This window comes from Balaenoptera borealis (genome assembly GCF_965194805.1).
Source record: "Balaenoptera borealis genome assembly, chromosome: 17".
Classification (NCBI taxonomy): Eukaryota; Metazoa; Chordata; class Mammalia; order Artiodactyla; family Balaenopteridae; genus Balaenoptera; species Balaenoptera borealis.
This window is the reverse complement of record NC_138876.1, coordinates 57,715,526-57,735,498: the sequence shown is the minus strand read 5'-3', so window position 1 is coordinate 57,735,498 and position 19,973 is coordinate 57,715,526.

The following is a 19,973-nucleotide window of genomic DNA, read 5'->3' as shown; positions in this document are numbered from 1 at the left end:
TTAATTGCACTAAGAATTATAATACCAGAATTATTGATCCCCATACAGCTCACACTATTTCTGTGTATATAGATCTACATGAAAAGTCAAATTATCATCCTGTCAAATTACTCAACAGGGAATAAGAATGGAAGGCATTAATAACAATAATGTGTGGATAGTAATAATAACCACACTTCAGAATTGATAGTCTGAAGTGAACTTAAATTTATGAATATTTCCAAATGATTAAATAAACATAATGAAGTTCATAGGTATGATAATAGAGGATTTTGTAAAGAAAAGAGAGAAATATTTCTCTCTTATTTTCTAATCCTGCCACACTCTTCTCCCTCATTCTCTCTCCTTATTTGCTGATTTATAACCTTCCTAGTTTTAGAAATAATTAAGAAGAAATAAGAAAAATCTAGCTGTGCTAACTATGAAAACATCAGCTCTATGTTTCAGCAATGTAGCTTGAGTTTCTGAGGCAAAATATTTTCTTTTAAGAGGGGAAAATTGTTTTACCCTTATATATACTCTTATCTACATTAGATTATTTTCTTAAAAATTGTGTCTTTGGCCAAGAAATAATAAAAGGTTGGACAAAGTTTCTATAAATGAATCTTTTGGATATCTTTTGTAACTGACACTGATTAATTGAAGCAGGTAAATGAATTTACAGGAATGGTCCTGAATAGCTCACCAGTCACAGTGGGAAATGAAAAATAGGGCCTCCAGAAGAACAGGAATAAGGAAATCTCCAGAGATCTAAGAAATGGCAACTTGAAGACATTTTCTCAAGGACACTGACATCAAAAAATCCCCTGATAGAGCTGATGCAAACTCCAACCACCGCCATGCCAAAGTGGTTTAGCTCATGAAAACAATTCCGGTGGAGATTACATGCTCACCACCACCCTGCTTATGGTGGAAAGACTACGCATTTCCAGGGGAGGTAATTTCACCATAATTATAAGGATGGGTAAGGGACAGTTTTTGAAGAGAGGGGATGCTGAGAGGGCAAAAATAACAGGTTTTCAGGAAAATAAATATTAATGCCAGAGGAAAATGCCTCTTTTTTGGAATGATAGTCATTTCACAAGAAAATTCTTACATTTTCTGTGTTAATTTCCCTATACATAACAATTGACTTTTTTAAAAAAAAATTATTTATTATTTATTTATTATTTATTTTTCGCTGTGTTGGGTCTTCGTTTCTGTGCGAGGGCTTTCTCTAGTTGCGGCGAGTGGGGGCCACTCTTCATCGCAATGCGCGGGCCTCTCACTATCGCGGCCTCTCTTGTTGCAGAGCACAGGCTTCAGATGCGCAGGCTCAGTAGTTGTGGCTCACGGGCCTAGTTGCTCTGCCACATGTGGGATCTTCCCAGACCAGGGCTCGAACCCGTGTCCCCTGCATTGGCAGGCAGACTCTCAACCACTGCGCCACCATGGAAGCCCACAATTGACTTTCTTAAAAAAATACTTCACATAATTATAAAGGTCATATTTTTATTACTACCATGTTTGATTTTCATCATATTGGCAGCTAATGTTAATACTAAATTTTATAGTGGGTTAAGTAGATGAAAGATAAGTAATAAAATCTTTCTTGATAGAGTTTTCAAAATGATCTTTTAATAAATTTTGGATGCTGAGTAATTTTATCAAATTTATTGAAGACACCATAAAATAAAAGATACATTAGTGGAGACCACATGTAAATTTCCTAAAGCTTATAATGATAATAATTTGGTTAATTACCTGCACTAGTCACTTTCTCAAGAACTTTACATTTGTTGAGAAATGAAAATTAATTGTAAAAATAATCTTATGAAGAAAATGTTACTATTATCTTCTTTACTATATGAGGAAACTGAGGCATGGAGATAGTGTATACATTCTCCAGGATCCTACAGATTCCTGAGCCTGCATTCTTAGATACCGTCACCTGTACATCCTTTCTCTTGTATAAAATATTTCCAATATAAATGTCTAAATACTAAATACAAAAAAAAATTTAAGCTGAAACTTAGAAAAATGGAGAAAAATATTACTATTTTACTCAAATATATAAAAATATAAGTATATATTATTTGATGTTCATATTTTATTCAATTATATTTGCAATTATTATTATTCGTGATATTGGTAGTAGTAGTGTGGTCATAGTGGGAATATTAAGAGTAATCATGATAGTAGTAGTAGTAGTAGTAGTAGCAATAGAAATAATGGTACTGGTAGTATTAATAGTAGTAGCAGTGATAATTCATAGACACGATCCAGTTGATGTTGTACTGAGTATTTACATATGTTAAGCTGTAAGAATTCAACCTTCTTTAATTAGCAGACTCCTATGACAGTTTAGCCTGGGCTCTCTCACATATCTGGGACTGGTATTGTACTACCATGCTAACTCTGTCCCTGATTTTCTGTCATCACTGCACAAACTAGTAATTTTTTGTTCACTTGATAGATGGGCAGATTCTAAGAGAGGGAGGCTAGATATGGCACTGGCAAGTACTGCTGCCACATTTGGCAAAGATGATCACAGGTCCAACCCAAATATAAAAGGAGAAGAGGATTTCAATTATTGATGGTAATTAGTCAAAAGTCAGGCATATACAGTGGGTCCTTGGCATCTGTGTATTCACCTAACCATGTTGAATCCGCAGATGCCAAACTCAGATACAGAGGGACAACTGTACTATGCTATTTTGTATAAAGGACTTGCATGGATTTTTGAGCATGAGCAGATTTTGGTGTGGTGGGGGGCCTTGGAATCAATCCCCTCATTGGATACTGAGGGACGACTGTAATAGAGCTAAGTTGAGACCGGAATTGCCCAGCTAAACCCAGCCCAAATGCAAACCGTAGTGAACTTTAAAGGTGGTTGTTATTTTAAGCCACCAAGTTTTAAGGTTGTTTATTATGCAGCAAAAACTGTTCTTATGCCTGAACTTAATTTCAGTAGAGGTTGGGAAGTACAATCTAGCTGTGTGATCCAAGAAGGAAAAGAAATTAATTCTGGGTGAACAGTTTTCAGTCTACTGTCTTAGAATAGGCACTAAAGTAGTCATTTATGTTATTCATGACGTTTTATCATAATCCTTACAAATATGCTATAATTTAGACACAATTATCTTCATTTTATGACTGGAAAAGTGTGATTCAGAAGTTTAAACTCACTGAAAAATGTTAATTTGGGGGACAAATTTTCACAATAGGCCCCGGGCAGACCCAGTTTCAAATTCTGGCTGTGTTACCTGTTTTCCCAGCATCCTGCCTTCACCCTTCACACTTTACTTATATTTTATTGCTCTGTTTTCCATATAAAAGTAATTTTGGAAAATAAAACCCCTAAAATAAGCTCATACCCACATCATGCAGAGAAAATCGTGGTTAACGTTTTGACATGTTCCCTTATAGTAATTTCTCTAGGTATGTGTATTTATCTCACATAGTTTGATCATAAAATGAGTAAAGTTTTGTGCCCTGTTGCTGTTTTTTCCAGTTAAGCCTGGCTAATAGTATTTTTATTACATCACTAAATTACTTATTTAAAAAAGAATGCTGTGAATTCCTTTCTGTTCATCATTGCCTTAATTTTGACCTAACATAATGTTTTACATTTTATTATTATATATATTTTTACCATATTAATCTGCATTTATTTTTCATGTGTATACCAACTCCTTTTACTTTTATTTTTTAAATTAATCAATTAATTAATTTTATTTTTGGCTGCATTGGGTTTTCATTGTTGCACACGGGCTTTCTCTAGTTGTGGTGGGGGGGGGGGTCCTCTTCCCTGCGGTGTGTGGGCTTCTCATTGAGGTGGCTTCTCTTTGTTGCAGAGCACGGGCTCTAGGCACGTGGGCTTCAGTAGTTGTGGCTCATGGGCTCTAGAGCGTAGGCTCAGTAGTTGTGGCACACGGACTTAGTTGCTCCGCGGCATGTGGGATCTTCCTGTACCAGGGCTCGAACCCGTGTCCCCTGCATTGGCAGCAGATTATTAACCACTGCACCACCAGGGAAGCCCTTAACCTGAATTTAGAGTTGTTATTGCTTATTGATTACTTACTGCATAACAAATCTATATGATAAATGTTCCCTATACATTATTTCAATTAATCTTGATAAAACCCTATGCAGTGGGAATTATAATTCTTACTCATAAAAGAGATAAAATCTCTGTGGCGCATCCAAGTCCCTTTATTCTAAAACTCAAATGATCCTTGTTTCCTTCTTGGAGCCCACATTTCTAAATAATGTATTTAATATTTATTCTCAGGTATGACATTTCTGGATCAGAGTTTCTATAAAAATTTAAGGCTTAGATAATATTATTTAAATATTTATGAGAAGTTACTATAAAATTTCTGGCCTCCCATGGATCCAAAACTTTTACTATAAAATCTACTTTAAAATTTCTGAATAAAATATGGCTTGGCCATGTTAAGTAGCCGATAAGTTAGGCTTCCCAGAATGACCTAGGACTATGTGAAACTTTTAGTAATCACAAATGTCCTGGGAATTTACAATATATTGAAGAAAGTAACCAATATACTATAGCTTTTTGGTTCAACACTTTTATTTCCTATTTCTTTAGGTCTATTGTGTATTCAATATTATTGAAATCTTTTTTTTTTTTTTAACTTCAGAATATTTAACTTTAGTTCATGGAAATATATGCATTTTATTAATCTCTTAATTTTAATTTTAATTTTTTTCCTAGGTTAACCACAGACCATGTAGTACTTTATTTATTTTTTTTAACATCTTTATTAGAGTATAATTGCTTTACAATGCTGTGTCAGTTTCTGCTTTATAACAAAGTGAATCAGTTATACATATACATATGTCCCCATATCTCTTCCCTCTTGCATCTCACTCCCTCCCACGGTCCCTATCCCACCCCTCCAGGTGGTCACAAAGCACCAAGCTGATCTCCCTGTGCTATGCGGCTGCTTCCCACTAGCTATTGATTCCCACTGATTCTTTCATCAGTGTCTTATAATTTTCTGCATACAGGTCTTTTGTCTCCTTAGGTAGGTTTATTCCTAGATATTTTATTCTTTTTGTTGCAATGGTAAATGGGAGTGTTTTCTTAATTTCACTTTCAGATTTTTCATCATTAGTGTATAGGAATGCAAGAGATTTCTGTGCATTAATTTTGTATCCTGCTACTTTACCAAATTCATTGATTAGCTCTAGTATTTTTCTGGTAGCATCTTTAGTATTCTCTAGGTATAGTATCATGTCATCTGCAAACAGTGACAGCTTTACTTCTTCTTTTCCGATTTGTATTCCTTTCTTTTTCTTCTCTAATTGCTGTGGCTAACACTTCCAAAACTATGTTGAATAATAGTGGTGAGAGTGGGCAACCTTGTCTTCTTCCTGATCTTAGTGGAAATGGTTTCAGTTTTTCACAATTGAGGACGATATTGGCTGTGGGTTTCTCATATACGGCCTTTATTATGTTGAGGAAAGTTCACTCTGTGCCTACTTTCTGGAGGGTTTTTGTCATAAATGGGTGTTGAAATTTGTCGAAAGCTTTCTCTGCATCTATTGAGATGATCATATGGTTTTTCTCCTTCAATTTGTTAATAAGGTATATCACGTTGATTGATTTGTGTATATTGAAGAATCCTTGCATTCCTGGGATAAACCCCACTCGATCATAGTGTATAATCCTTTTAATGTGCTGTTGGATTCTGTTTGCTAGTATTTTGTTGAGGATTTTTGCATCTATGTTCATCAGTGATATTGGCCTGTAGTTTTCTTTCTTTGTGACATCTTTGTCTGGTTTTGGTATCAGGGTGATGGTGGCCTCGTAGAATGAGTTTGGGAGTGTTCCTCCCTCTGCAATATTTTGGAAGAGTTTGAGAAGGATAGGTGTTAGCTCTTCTCTAAATGTTGGATAGAATTCGCCTGTGAAGCCATGGGTCCTGGGCTTTTGTTTGTTGGAAGGTTTTTAATCACAGTTTCAATTTCAGTGCTTGTGATTGGTCTGTTCATATTTTCTATTTCTTCCTGTTTCAGTCTCGGAAGGTTGTGCATTTCTAAGAATCTGTCCATTTCTTCCAGGTTGTCCATTTTATTGGCATAGAGTTGCTTGTAGTAATCTTTCATGATCCTTTGTATTTATGCAGCATCAGTTGTTACTTCTCCTTTTTCATTTCTAATTCTATTGATTTGAGTCTTCATCCTTTTTTTCTTGATGAGTCTGGCTAATGGTTTATCAATTTTGTTTATCTTCTCAAAGAACCAGCTTTTAGTTTTATTGATCTTTGTTATCATTTCCTTCATTTCTTTTTCCTTTATTTCTGACCTGATCTTTATGATTTCTTTCCTTCTGCTAACTTTGGGGTTTTTTTGTTGTTGTTGCTCTTTTTCTCTAATTGCTTTAGGTGTAAGGTTAGGTTGTTTATTTGAGATGTTTCTTGTTTCTTAAGGTAGGCTTGTATAGCTATAAACTTCCCTCTTAGAACTGCCTTTGCTGCATCCCATAGGCTTTGGGTCATTGTGTTTTCATTGTCATTTGTTTCTAGGTATTTTTTTATTTCCTCTTTGATTTCTTTAGTGATATCTTGGTTATTAAGTAGTGTGTTCTTTAGCCTCAATGTGTTTGTATTTCTTACAGATATTTTTCTGTAATTGACATCTAGTCTCATAGCATTGTGGTCAGAAAAGATACTTGATATGATTTCAATTTTCTTAAATTTACCAAGGCTTGATTTGTGACCCAAGATATGATCTATCCTGGAGAATATTCCATGAGCACTTGAGAAGAAAGTGTATTCTGTTGTTTTTCGATGGATCTTCCTATAAATATCAATTAAGTCTATCTTGTTTAATGTATCATTTAAAGCTTGTGTTTGATTAATTATTTTCATTTTGGATGATATGTCCATTGGTGAAAGTATGGTGTTAAATTCCCCTACTATGATTATGTTAATTCTCCTTTTATGGCTGTTAGTATTTCCTTTATGTATTGAGGTGCTCGTATGTTGGGTGCATAAATATTTACAATTGTTATATCTTCTTCTTGGATTGATCCCTTGACCATTATATAGTGTCCTTCTTTGTCTCCTGTAATAGTTTTTGTTTTAAAGTCTATTTTGTCTGATATGAGAATTGCTACTCCAGCTTTCTTTTGATTTTCATTTGCATGGAATATCTTTTTCCATCCCCTCAGTTTCAGTCTGTATCTGTCCCTAGGTCTGAAGTGGGTCTTTTGTAGACAGCATATATATGGATCTTGTTTTTGTATCCATTCATCCAGTCTATGTCTTTTGGTTGGAGCCTTTAATCCATTTACATTTAAGGTAATTATCGATATGTATTTTCCTATTACCATTTTCTTAATTGTTTTGGGTTTATTATTGTAGGTCTTTTCCTTCGCTTGTGTTTCCTGCCTAGAGAAGTTCCTTTAGCATTTATTGTAAAGCTGGTTTGGTGGTGCTGAACTCTTTCAGCTTTTGCTTGTCTGTAAAGGTTTTAATTTCTCCATCAAATGTGAATGAGATCCTTGCTGGGTAGAGTAATCTTGGCTGTAAGGTTTTCTTTTTCATCACTTTAAATATGTCCTGCCACTCCCTTCTGGCTTGCAGAATTTCTGCTGAAAGATCACCTGTTGACCTTATGGGCATTCCCCTATGTGTTACTTGTTGTTTTTCCCTTGCCGCTTTTAATATTTGTTCTTTGTATTTAATTTTTGATGGTTTGATTAATATGTGACCTGGCGTGTTTCTCCTTAGATTTATCCTGTATGGGACTCTCTGTGCTTCCTGGACTTGATTAACTATTTCCTTTCCCATTTTAGGGAAGTTTTCAACTATAATCTCTTCAAATATTTTCTCGATCAGTTTCTTTTTCTCTTCTTCTTCTGGGACCCCTATAATTCGAATGTTGGTGAGTTTAATGTTGTCTCAGACGTCTTTGAGGCTGTCCTCAATTCTTTTCATTCTTCTTTCTTTATTCTGCTCTGAGGTAGTTATTTCCACTATTTTACCTTCCAGGCCACTTATCCGTTCTTCTGCCTTAGTTATTCTGCTATTGATCCCTTCTAGAGAATTTTTAATTCCATTTATTGTGTTCATCTCTGTTTGTTTGCTCTTTAGTTCTTCTAGGTCCTTGTTAAACGTTTCTTATATTTTCTCCATTCTATTTCCAAGATTTTTGATCATCTTTACTATCATTATTCTGAAACCTTTTTCAGGTAGACTGCCTATTTCCTCCTCATTTGTTAGGTCTGGTGGGTTTTTGCCTTGCTCCTTCATCTGCTGTGCGTTTCTCTGTCTTCTCATTTTGCTTAACTTACTGTGTTTGGGCTCTCCTTTTTGTAGGCTGCAGGTTCTTAGTTTCCATTTTGGTGTCTGTCCCCAGTGGTTAAGTTTGGTTCAGTGGGTTGTGTAGGCTTGCTGGTGGATGGGACTAGTGCCTGTGTTCTGGTGGATGAGGCTGGATCTTGTCTTTCTGGTGGGCAGGTCCACATCTGGTGTTGTGTTTTTGGGTGTCTGTGTCCTTATTATGATTTTAGGCAACCTCTCTGCTAATGGATAGTATTGTGTTCCTGTCTTGCTAGTTGCTTGGCATAGGATGTCCTGTACTGTAGCTTGCTGGTCGTTGATTGGAACTGGGTCTTGGTGTTGAGATGGAGATCTCTGGGAGATTTTCACCATTTGATGTTATGTGGAGGTGGGAGTTCTTTTGTGGACCAGTGTCCTGAACCTTAGTGGCACAGCCCTGATGTCTGGCTGGAGCACCAAGAGCCTGTCCTCCACACGGCTCAGAATAAAAGCGAGAAAAAAAAGAGAAAAGAAAGAAGAAATAAAATAAAATAAAATAAAGTTATTAAAATAAAAAATAATTATTAAGAAAAAAATTTTTATGTTATAAAAAATAAATAAATAAATAAAGGACAGACAGAACCCTAGGACAAATGGTAAAAGCAAAGCTATACAGGCAAAATTGCATACACATACACACTAACAAAAGAGAGAAAAAGGGAAAAGAATATATATATCGTTGCTCCCAAAGTCCACCTCCTCAATTTGGGATGATTCGTTGTCTATTCAGGTATTCCACAGATGTAGGGTACATCAAGCTTATTGTGAAGACTTAATCTGCTGCTCCTGAGGCTGCTGGGAGAAATCTCCCTTTCTCTTCTTTGTTCGCACAGCTCCCGGTGTTCAGCTTTGGATTTGGACCGGCCTCTGTGTGTAGGTCGCCTGAGGGCGTCTGTTCTTCGCTTAGACAGGACGAGGTTAAAGGAGCAGCTGATTCCGGGGCTTGGGCTCACTCAGGTCGTGGAGGATGGAGAGGTACAGATGCAGGGCCAGCCTGCGGTGGTAGAGCCCCGCGTGAATTTGCAGCAGCCTGAGGCGTGCCCTGTGTTCTCCGGGGGAAGTTGTCCCTGGATCACGGGACCCTGGCAGTGGCGGGCTTCACAGGCTCCCAGGAGGGGAGGCGACGTTAGTGACCTGTGCTTGCACACAGGTTTCTTGGTGGCCACAACAGCAGCCTTAGCATCTCATACCTGTCTCTGGGGTCCGCGTTGATAGCCGCGGCTCGCGCCCGTCTCTGGAGCTTCTTTAAGCGTTGCTCTTAATCACCTCTCCTCGCGCACCAGAAAACAAAGAGGCAAGATAAAGTCTCTTGTCTCTTTGGCAGCTCCAGACATTTTCCCAGGCTCCCTCCCAGCTAGCTGTGGCGCACTAGCCCCCTTCAGGCTTTGTTCATGCAGCCAACCCTAGTCCTCTCCCTGGGATAAGACTGAAGCCAGAGCCTCAGCTCCCAGCCCCGGCCCATCCCTGTGGTGGCCCCCAAGCTGTAAGCTTATTCAGCTTTCTGCTTTCCGGAGAACTGCTTGTCTCTTTCTTGGTATGCACTCCTGACGCTGTGGTATTGAGCGTAAAAAAGGAAAATGGCTTGCGGCCAGTTTCGTTCCAGGTGCCTGCTCTGGATCTAAGAGCCCCTGGTTGTTCCCCAGAAGAAGGACGTGCTGCCCTGAGGGGGAAGTCTGTATCTCCAAAGAATGGCCCATAAGGTATGCTGACGCATAGATAGTGATGCATAGATAGTGATGCATAGATAGTGGCGCATAGATAATGGCGCATAGATAATGGCGCATAGATAGTGGCGACAGACTTATGTGGAAATACAAGGTTTACTGATTTGTTGCCTAGTGTTCGTTCCGTGCTGAACCTATATATACATTCATGCTCTTTGAATAAACTTGCCTTGCAACCATCAGTTGTCTTGGCCCTTCTGACCCCATACTGGTGCTTTTCAGTTCCTTACCCCTCACCGCCAGGAACTTCTAGCTTTCTGCAGCCGGTCTGCGGCACATCCCGGCAGGGGAGCAGACAAGCCTCTCAGGCTGGTGAGTGCTGGTTGGTGCTGATCCTCTGTGCGGGAATCTCTCCGCTTTGCCCTCTGCACCCCTGTGGCTGTGCTGTCCTCTGTGGCTCCGAAGCTCCCCCCTCTGCCACCCGCAGTCTCCGCCCTTGAAGGGGCTTCCTAGTGTGTGGAAACCTTTCCTCCTACATAGCTCCCTCCCAGAGGTGCAGGTCCCGTCCCTATTCTTTTGTCTCTGTTTTTTCTTTTTTCTTTTGCCCTACCCAGGTACGGGGGGAGTTTCTTGCCTTTTGGGAGGTCTGAAGTGTTCTACCAGCGTTCAGTAGGTGTTCTGTAGGAGTTGTTCCACATGTAGATGTATTTCTGATGTATTTGTGGAGAGGAAGGTGATCTCCGTGTCTTACTCTCCACCATCTTGAAGCTCCTCCTACTGAACTCTTTAACTTTTAAAAATCTAAGGATTTTTTTCCAGAATTCTTGTCACTTGCAATTACTCTAAATTGATATAAATGGATTGATTTGTCTCTCAGATGAGCAATTTATTAGATATAATGCTATTGCAGGATAAGAATTCCAGAAGAATCTGTATATTTGCTGTTTCCATATTTCAGTATTTTGTGTTCCTGTATTAGGTTTTTTATCTGTTTCTGGGCTCCATTATATGCATTCTCCTTTTTTCAGCCAATGTGTAATGTTATCATACAACTGTATTGCTTCTTTCCCTCTCATCTTTCTTCACCAGTATATCTCTTACAGAGATTTCATCCCTAGGATAATCGAATTCCAGACAGGTTTATTATATCTTCTTAATGCAAAATGAAACTCCACTTTACCTAAAAGCTTGTTAGTGATATTGAACAGGATTTCTTTTTCCACATAGTAAACATAGTCATGAGAACGATATTGCCACATCTATGGATTCTTATAATGTTAAAATAGCAAGGTAACTTTATTTTCCATTTTCATGTTTGCTGCTGAATCATTAAATAACCTTTATCATCTTTCTCTTTTTTGAATTAATACAAAACTTATGTATTAATCTAATTTCTATAGCAGAGGAAATGGCTTCTATAATATTAATTTGTACATTTTTACATGAATCTTTTTTCCTTTGGAATCAGTTTTACATGTATTCTTCCAATTTCAGTTTCAGTCCTCTTTGATCAGGTCAACAAGTCTTCGGCAAAAATTGTCCTTTCTTCTTTTTGCGTGATGAATTCCATCCACACCTAGCATTTAATACATAAATATAAAATATGTTATTGATCATATCAATATAATCAGTTACATATATATGCCTATCTTTTCCAAAGTCAAATCTCTCAAATGGAAAAAAGAAATGAAACTCTAATTTAACTTCAACTTCTGTGGTTTTAACTGTTTGTTTTGTTCATCCATGTATTCATTCCTGCATGTATGAATGAATGCATTTCGAATTCACTAATGCACTAGTTTAGTAACAATTTTTTTTCAACATGTTAAGTATCAATGTCTTGCTATGTGAAAAGTTTCATCATTTGTTCTTTCTAACTTTTTTTTGCAGAATATTTCATTCACATATTAATTAGCATATTTATAACTTATTTGTGGTATAATTTTTTAATTACAAAATATTTTTTAATTTAAGAAAACAAATTTTCTGTAATTGATTTTGTCTCTCCATTCATAAATCGTCAGTTATTTTTTCCAATACTATAATTTTAAAAGAGTTGATGATGTTTTGAGAACAAGAGTTTGGGAATAGTTTAGAAGAATATGGGATCATGAAATTGAATTTGCTGGCTAAGAATTCTATGTACAATGGTAAAAGTTCACAACTTAAAGATTCTCTTTAGTATATATATGTATACACACACACATTCCCCATAAACACAGAGTTATATAGAAATACATGTCAAAAAGATAAAAAAAGGAAGCGGGTTCTTGGGGAATATGCAATGAGTGGCATTCATTAGTAAAAGCACATGAAGAAAAAAACTTAATAGTCCATTAATAGACAGGAAGGTTATTTATAGAATATGAAGTAATTACAAGTGATATTTTGAACATATTTATAAAAATACCAAATATAAAATAAAACACAAAGGCATGCTAATGTTAACATTTTGCTTTATAGTAGTATGGGAATTAGATATTGACATCAATAATACAACCATATGGTTGATGAACTTTATATTATGGTAATTATGAATTGACAAAGATAAAATGAGAACCAAAATTTGTAGCAATATGTGTTGTCATAAGAAAAGTATGATCTGTTTTGAAGCGCTAAATCATAATAAAGTTTGTTTTCTTTCATATTACCTTGTTTAACCTGATAACAACAATTGTTTTTTATGTCATTTTTTTCAATTTTATTTGTTATAGCTATGAGTTTCAGCAGTTCTCCAATATGTATATTGATTCTGAAGCTTTGCCAGTGCTTTTGGATTTTGTTACTATGCAAAGAAGTATATGTTAACATTTCAGATTATTGATCATTTGAAGAAAGCAAGAGAGAAACATGTTTTTATTTAGTGTTAATGTAAGATTATCATAACATTTTTCTGACATTTGTTCACAGTTTAAAGTCAGTATATAAGCATCAGGCAAAATCATCAAAAATGTAGATATGTTAGGTTCCCATAAATGTATTTCCTCTATGTCTCTGTTACTCATGTGTTTGCAAGACGTACTCATTTTTAGCAAATTCTATAGTAAATGAGCTCTGAGTTCTTCAAATATTCATATTGTAAAGGTCATTCAGTTGAATCAAACCAATCATTTATTGAGCACAAATATTTACCAGGCATTATGCTTAGAGATGATAAGGAAATCCTACCTAAATGCACATAGTCCTTGACTTAACAGACCTTAATAATAATCCATTACTATAGATCTGTATATTTGTGTTTTTATGCTTAAAATCTTTCACAAAAGCATTGTCCCAAGAGTGCAAATGCAAGATGATTTTAAACAGGCATATAATAAGAAAAGATTAGAAAAATATTAAGAAATTATGTCAATTAAAACTCAGGTTGAAAATAATAGAGAGCTGTTGCAAATTTGCTTCTGGAAAAAAGAAAAAACTGGGTTAATACATAGAACACCAGAGCAATAACAGTTGATTCTTACTGGGACCATAAAGTACAAGGTAGAAGCCATTAATAATCATGTCAGATATAATTTTCATCACATGATCTCTTGTAGCTACATTATTTTTCTGCCTGTCTGCTTCCTTTTCTTTCTCTGTAGCATGTCTTTTCCCCTCCTTACAGCTGGTTGTTTCAGAGCACTAGTGTTGTAATCTAGGCTGAATTCTCCTCTCCCCAAACTACCCTCAAGGATTGGCTTTCCCCTTGGGCTTGTCATCATCTGTTATGATTGTGAATACATAGGATTGGGGGAAAGGATGTAAAGTAGAGGCAGGAAGTATTTGGAGGATGACCAATCAGCCTGCATTAGTTATTTCCTATCTAGGTCTCCTTAACTGCATGATACAATCAAGAAAGTGTTCATTAATATTATCTTTATTTTACAGAATAATAAATTGATGTTTACATAGATTAAGTGATTTTCAGAAACTGTGCCATTAAGAAGTGGCAGAGCCTAGTTGATCTGACTCCACTATTAACCACTGTGTTCTTCCAGCTCCCTAGAAATAAAGGCAAGAAGTAAGTGCTAGAGCTTAATTCTGGAGGTGAAACCCTGGACAGTGAGGATGAAGAGGGGGAGAAAGGTCAGAGAGTTTGAGGAAAATGCAAGGTACCAAGTTAGAGAGCTGGTCACTTCTTCACAATGAGCCAGAAAGGGGACTTAGTAGATGGCTCAGCAGGTGCAATTTTACAAGTCTCTGGACAAATGCCATAGAGAATCTCTTCCTTGGAACACTTCAAGGAAAAAATGTAACTTCCTTCTTGGCTCTTTCCCATTTTCTGTCTCCTATAGGACAATGTTCCTTAACTGCAAACTTTTGGAAGATCCTTGAGAAGGCAGATATAAGACCTTGTGATATGGATTCTCCATGGAGTTAGGAAGTGGAAGGAGAATGTAAGAGATAAAATATGTTTTTGTAACATGTAATGTTGAGGGAACATGTGGGCCTGTCCAGAGGGGATCTGCTGTGGTAGTGACTGAGGTAAAGAAACAGACTTTAGTCTAATAAAGATACTAAATCAGTGTTCCAATAAAGAAAACTCTAGAACTCGATGGATGCACTGGTGAATTCTACCAGATATTTAAAGAAGAGTTAATATATATACTTCTCCAACTCCTCCAAGAGACAGAATAGGAGGAAACACTTCCAAACTCATTTTACAAGGTTAGCAGTGCCCTGATATCAAAAAGTCAGACAAAGTAAGTACAAGAAAAGAAAATCCGGGGCTGGTATCATGAAAAAAAGTGATATAAATACCTTCAAAAATACTAACAAACTACACACATTACAACACAATAATCAATAGCACATTAAAAGGATCATACACCATGATTAAGTGGTATTCATTCCAGTTACGCAAGAATGACTGAAGATCCAGTAATCAAAATGGGACATACCACATTAAAAAAATGAAGGAAAAAAATCATATGATCATCTCAATAGATACAGGAAAAGAATTTGCAGGATTCAATATCCAGTCATGATAAAAATTCTCAACAAAGTAAGTATAGAGGGATGTGCCTCAACAAAATAAAAGCCATGTATGACAAGCCCATAGCTAACCTCATACTCAATGGTAAAAAACTGAAAGCTTTTCCTCTAAGATCAGAAACAAGACAAGGGTGCCCACTCTCATCACTTTTATTCAATAGTGCCGAAAGTCCTATCTAGAGCAATTAGGCAAGAAAAATAAATAAAATTCATCCAAACTGGAAAGGAAGAAGTAAAATTAGTTCTATTTGCAGATAAAACAAAAGCATAAATAAAAAATAAAATCTAATTATTCCACAAAAATACTGGTTAGAACTAAAAAAACAAGATCAGTAAAGTTTCAGTATACAAATCAATATATCAAAAATCAGTCATGTTTTTATACAGTCATAACTATCAGAAAAAGAAATTGAGGTGGAGAAGGATAAATTGAGAATTTAGGAGTAACAGATATACACTATTATATATAAAATGGACAAGCAACAAGGGCCTATTGCATAGCACAGAGAACTATATTTAATATCTAGTAATAACCTATAATGGAAAAGAATCTTAAAAGAATATATATAGATATAGATATAAATATCTATATCTATATATAACTGAATCACTTTGCTGTACACCTAAAACATTGTAAATCAACTATATTTCAATTTAAAAAATAAATAAAATTAAAAAAAGAGAAATTTAGAAAACATTCCCATTTACAATAACAACAATAAGAATAAAATACTTAGGAATACATTTAACTGAGGTGGTCAGAGATCTATACATTGAACACTATAAGACACTGATGCAAAATTGAAAACATGTAAAAAATGGAAAGATATTCTGTGTTCACGGATTGGAAAAATTAATACTGCTGAAATGTCCATACTACCCAAAGTGATCTACAGGTTAAATGTAATCCCTGTCAAAATCCCAGTGACATTTTTCACAGAAATGGAAAAATAATTCTAAAATTTATATGTATCCACCAAAGAATCTGAATTGCCAAAGCAATCTTGAGGAAGAAGAATAAAGCTGGAGGCATTACACTTCCTGTTTTCAAACTGTATTACAAAGCTAAAGCAATCAAAACAATATGGTATTGGCATAAAAATAGACATGTTATTCAATTAAAGAAAATAGAGAGCCCAGAAATAAGCCCAGATATATAGGGTAAATTAATTTTCAACAAAGCAGCCAAGAATACACAACGGGGAAAGGATAGTCTCTTCAGTACATGGTGTTAGGGAAAGTGAATAGTCATATTTAAAAAATAAAACTGGATCCCTCTCTTTCACCATAACAAACATCAACTCAAAATGCATTAGAATGAACATAAGATCTGAAACCATAAAAGTCCTAGAAGAAAATATAAAAGGGAAGCTCCTTGACATTAGTCTTGGCAATGATTTTTTTTTTTTTTTCAATTCAACACTAAAAGCAAAGGCAACAAAAGCAAAAATAAACAAGTGGAGCTACATCAAACTAAAAATATCTTGCTCATCAAATAAAACCATCAACAAAATGCAAGGACAAGCTCTGTAATGTGAGACAATATTTGTAAACCACTTATTTATTACGGGGTTAGTGTCCACAATATATGTTACTCATACACTGTAAGAGCAAAAAGAAAACAAACAAATAAAACAATTAAAAAATAAATGACCTGAATTGACATTTTCCATGAGAAGACACACACATGACCAATAGGTATATGAAAAGTTGCTCAACATCAGTAATTATCAGGAAAATGCAAATCAAAACCACAATGAGATATCACCTGTTAGTATGGCTATTCTCAAAAAGACAAGCGATAACAAATCCTAGTGGGGATGTGGAGAAGGGAGCCCTTGTGCACTGTTTTGTGAGAATGTAAATTGGTATAAAACTATGGAAAACAGTATGGAAGTTCCTCAAGAAATTAAAAAAAATAGAAATACTATATGATCCAGCAATCCCAAGTTTGGCTATATATCCAAAGAAAAATAAACCATTATTTCAAAGAGATATCCATGCTCCCATGTTCATTGACGTATTATTCACAAATGCCACAGGTATGGAAACAACCTATATTTCTGTCAGCAGATGAATGGATCAAGAACTTGTGATATATAAATACAATGGAATATTATTCAGCCTTACATAAAAGAAAAAAAGCAAACTCTGCCATTTGCTAATACATGGATGAATCTGGAAGGCATTATACTAAGTGAAATCAGCCAGAAGAGAAAGGCAAACACTGTATCACTTATATGTGGACCCTAAGACAAAACAAAACAAAACAAAAGTTGAACTCATAGAAACAGAGAATAGGAAAGTGGTTGCTTGGGGCTGGTGGGTGACAGAAATAGGGAGAGGTTGGTAAAGGGTATAAACTTTCAATTATAAGATGAATAAAATCTGAGAATCTAATGTATAACAGAGTGACTCTACATGATAACACTGTATTATGTAATTGAAATTTGCTAAGAGTAGAACTTAAACAGTCTCACCAAAAAGATAAGAAGGTAAATATGTGAGGAGATGGCTTTGTTAATTAACTTTATGGAGGGAATCCTGTCACAATGAATACATATATCAAATCATCACATTGTACACTTTAAATATCTTACAATTTTATTTGTCAAATAATACCTCAGTAAATAGGAAAGAAAGAAAGAAGAAAGAAGAAAGGAAAGAAAGAAAGAAAGAAAGAAAGAAAGAAAGAAAGAAAGAAAGAAAGAAAGAAAGAAAGAAAGAAAGAAAGAAAGAAAGAGAGAGAGAAAGGAAGGAAGGAAGGAAGGAAGGGAAGGAGGAAGAAAGAAAGAAAATGTAAGGGAGGGCCAGTTCATTTGAAGATTGAATGCTTGGCAAGGTTGAATGACTGAGAGTACATCTGATGTGTTCAAAACTAATTCAGAACATGGAGAAATACATTTTAAATTTAAAAAAAGATGATTTTGATCTTTAAGATATTTGAGTATGATATGTGTGCAGGGCATTTGCAGGAATATTTGAACTAGCAATTTTTTAGAGATATGGAAATGGACTTTGGGGGAAATCCCAGATTCAAGAATTGGATTGAAAAGGAAAAAAAGAAGCCCATAGAATAAATTTGTGTAACAGACTCACTCCTTCCCTATTGACCAGGACATTAGAGAAGGGAATGAATAGCCTTGATCAGACCTCCTTGTAAATGTGCTAACTTTATTACTAATGGAAATTTAACTGAATGCCTTTCTAAAAAATACTTTTTATTAGTATATATTTAATCCACCTAGAATACCTGTTGTTATTAAAATTACGAATTTATGGGGCTTGGCTGGCTGAGGAAAAGGGATTTTCTCTATAAGAGTATTAAATTGGGGAGCTCAAAACCGAAACAATTTTCTTTGTGAACAATGCAGTAGTCCTCCCTTATCTTCTGGTTGGAGAGTGTATATCAATAAATTCTAAGAGCCTCAGTGGATGCCTGAAACCACAGATAACAGCAAACCTTATATATACTATGGTTTTTCCTATACATACATACCTAAGATGAAATATAATTTATAACTTAGACACAGTAAGTGGTTAGCAACAATCTCTTGAATGCAATGCTTGAAGGCAAGCACTGCAATACTGCAAAAATTGACCTGATAACCAAGACAGCTACTAAGTGACTAAGAATGGGTAACACGAGTACAGCATGGATACACTGGACAAAGGGATGATTCATGTCCTAGGGAGGAAGGAACTTTATGGTGCAAGATTTCATCACACTACTTAGAATGGCTAGCAATTTCAAACTAATGAATTTTTTTCTTTCAGACCATGGTCGACCACTGATAACTGAAATCATGAAAAGTAAAACCTTGGATAAAGGGGGTATCTACTGTACTTTTGTACACGTTGTTCAGAACTCTTCCATTGTTCTGAAACCAATCTGGAAGCTGTGTCTAATAGATATGAACCTCTACAGAAGGAAAATCTGCATCTGGATTTTTACATTATTGATATAGTTTGATATTCGGTATTATCTATGATTTGCGTGATTCTGCCGTGACAATCCAACACTTTTGGCTAAACTATAACATATTTAGGTCCCTAGAGTTCCACTGAACAGGAGGGAAGAATGATAAAGATCTGAACATATTGATAAAGTGGAAGAAAGCTAGAGGATGGGCAGATCTTGGGGGGAAAAATTAAGGGTTAAAATGTCAATTGTCAAATTCTGGAGTAATTTCTGAGGAAGAAGACAGAGAAAAGGTTAAACATGGTAAAGATATTCTATATACTAATGCTAATTAACACAATTATTTGCCAGACAATATACTTTACTTGGATTATCTCATTACATTGCTTTCACCAGCTTTATATAGTAACTACTGTAATTAATCCATTTTCAAAGTTGAAGAAATTGTTTCAAAAATCATATAACTGCCCAAGATTACAAACATTATATATTTTAGAGCTAGACTCAAAACCCAGACATTCTGTCTACAAAGTCTTCAGTCTCAAACCTGATGCAATATAGGCAGAACACCACTGAAATTTTGTTTATGTCATTTGGACTTACAAAAAAGGGAAGATAAATCAGAAGACTGCTTATAAACAGAGAAGATAGGTTGATAAAGTGCAAATAATCTGCTAGATGGGAGTTAGAAGTGAGAAAAATGAAAGTATACATGATTTTGATCAGAAAGGAAATTTCACAACTCAAGTCCCAGAATCTTTTGAAAAGTTTAAGCAATAACTAGGTTGGGTTGATTATTGAGGAGGAATAAGTGCAAATTCATAAACCTTGCCTTAACCAGTTCAAATACTGCAAACACTTGAGAAGTACATCGACCAAGTGAGGCTAACTGTAGTAACAGGTGGTTGGGCATAGAAGTTCACATCCAATGGTTTTAAAGATTGCATAAAAATAAAAGGAAAATAATATTAAAATGGGTTTATCAGTTGGCTTCCTTATAGGTATGGGTTTTGGAAATATTCTCTGGCACAACTGCACTGAAAGTCACTACTAAAGAAAGATTTAGATGCATTAGATTGG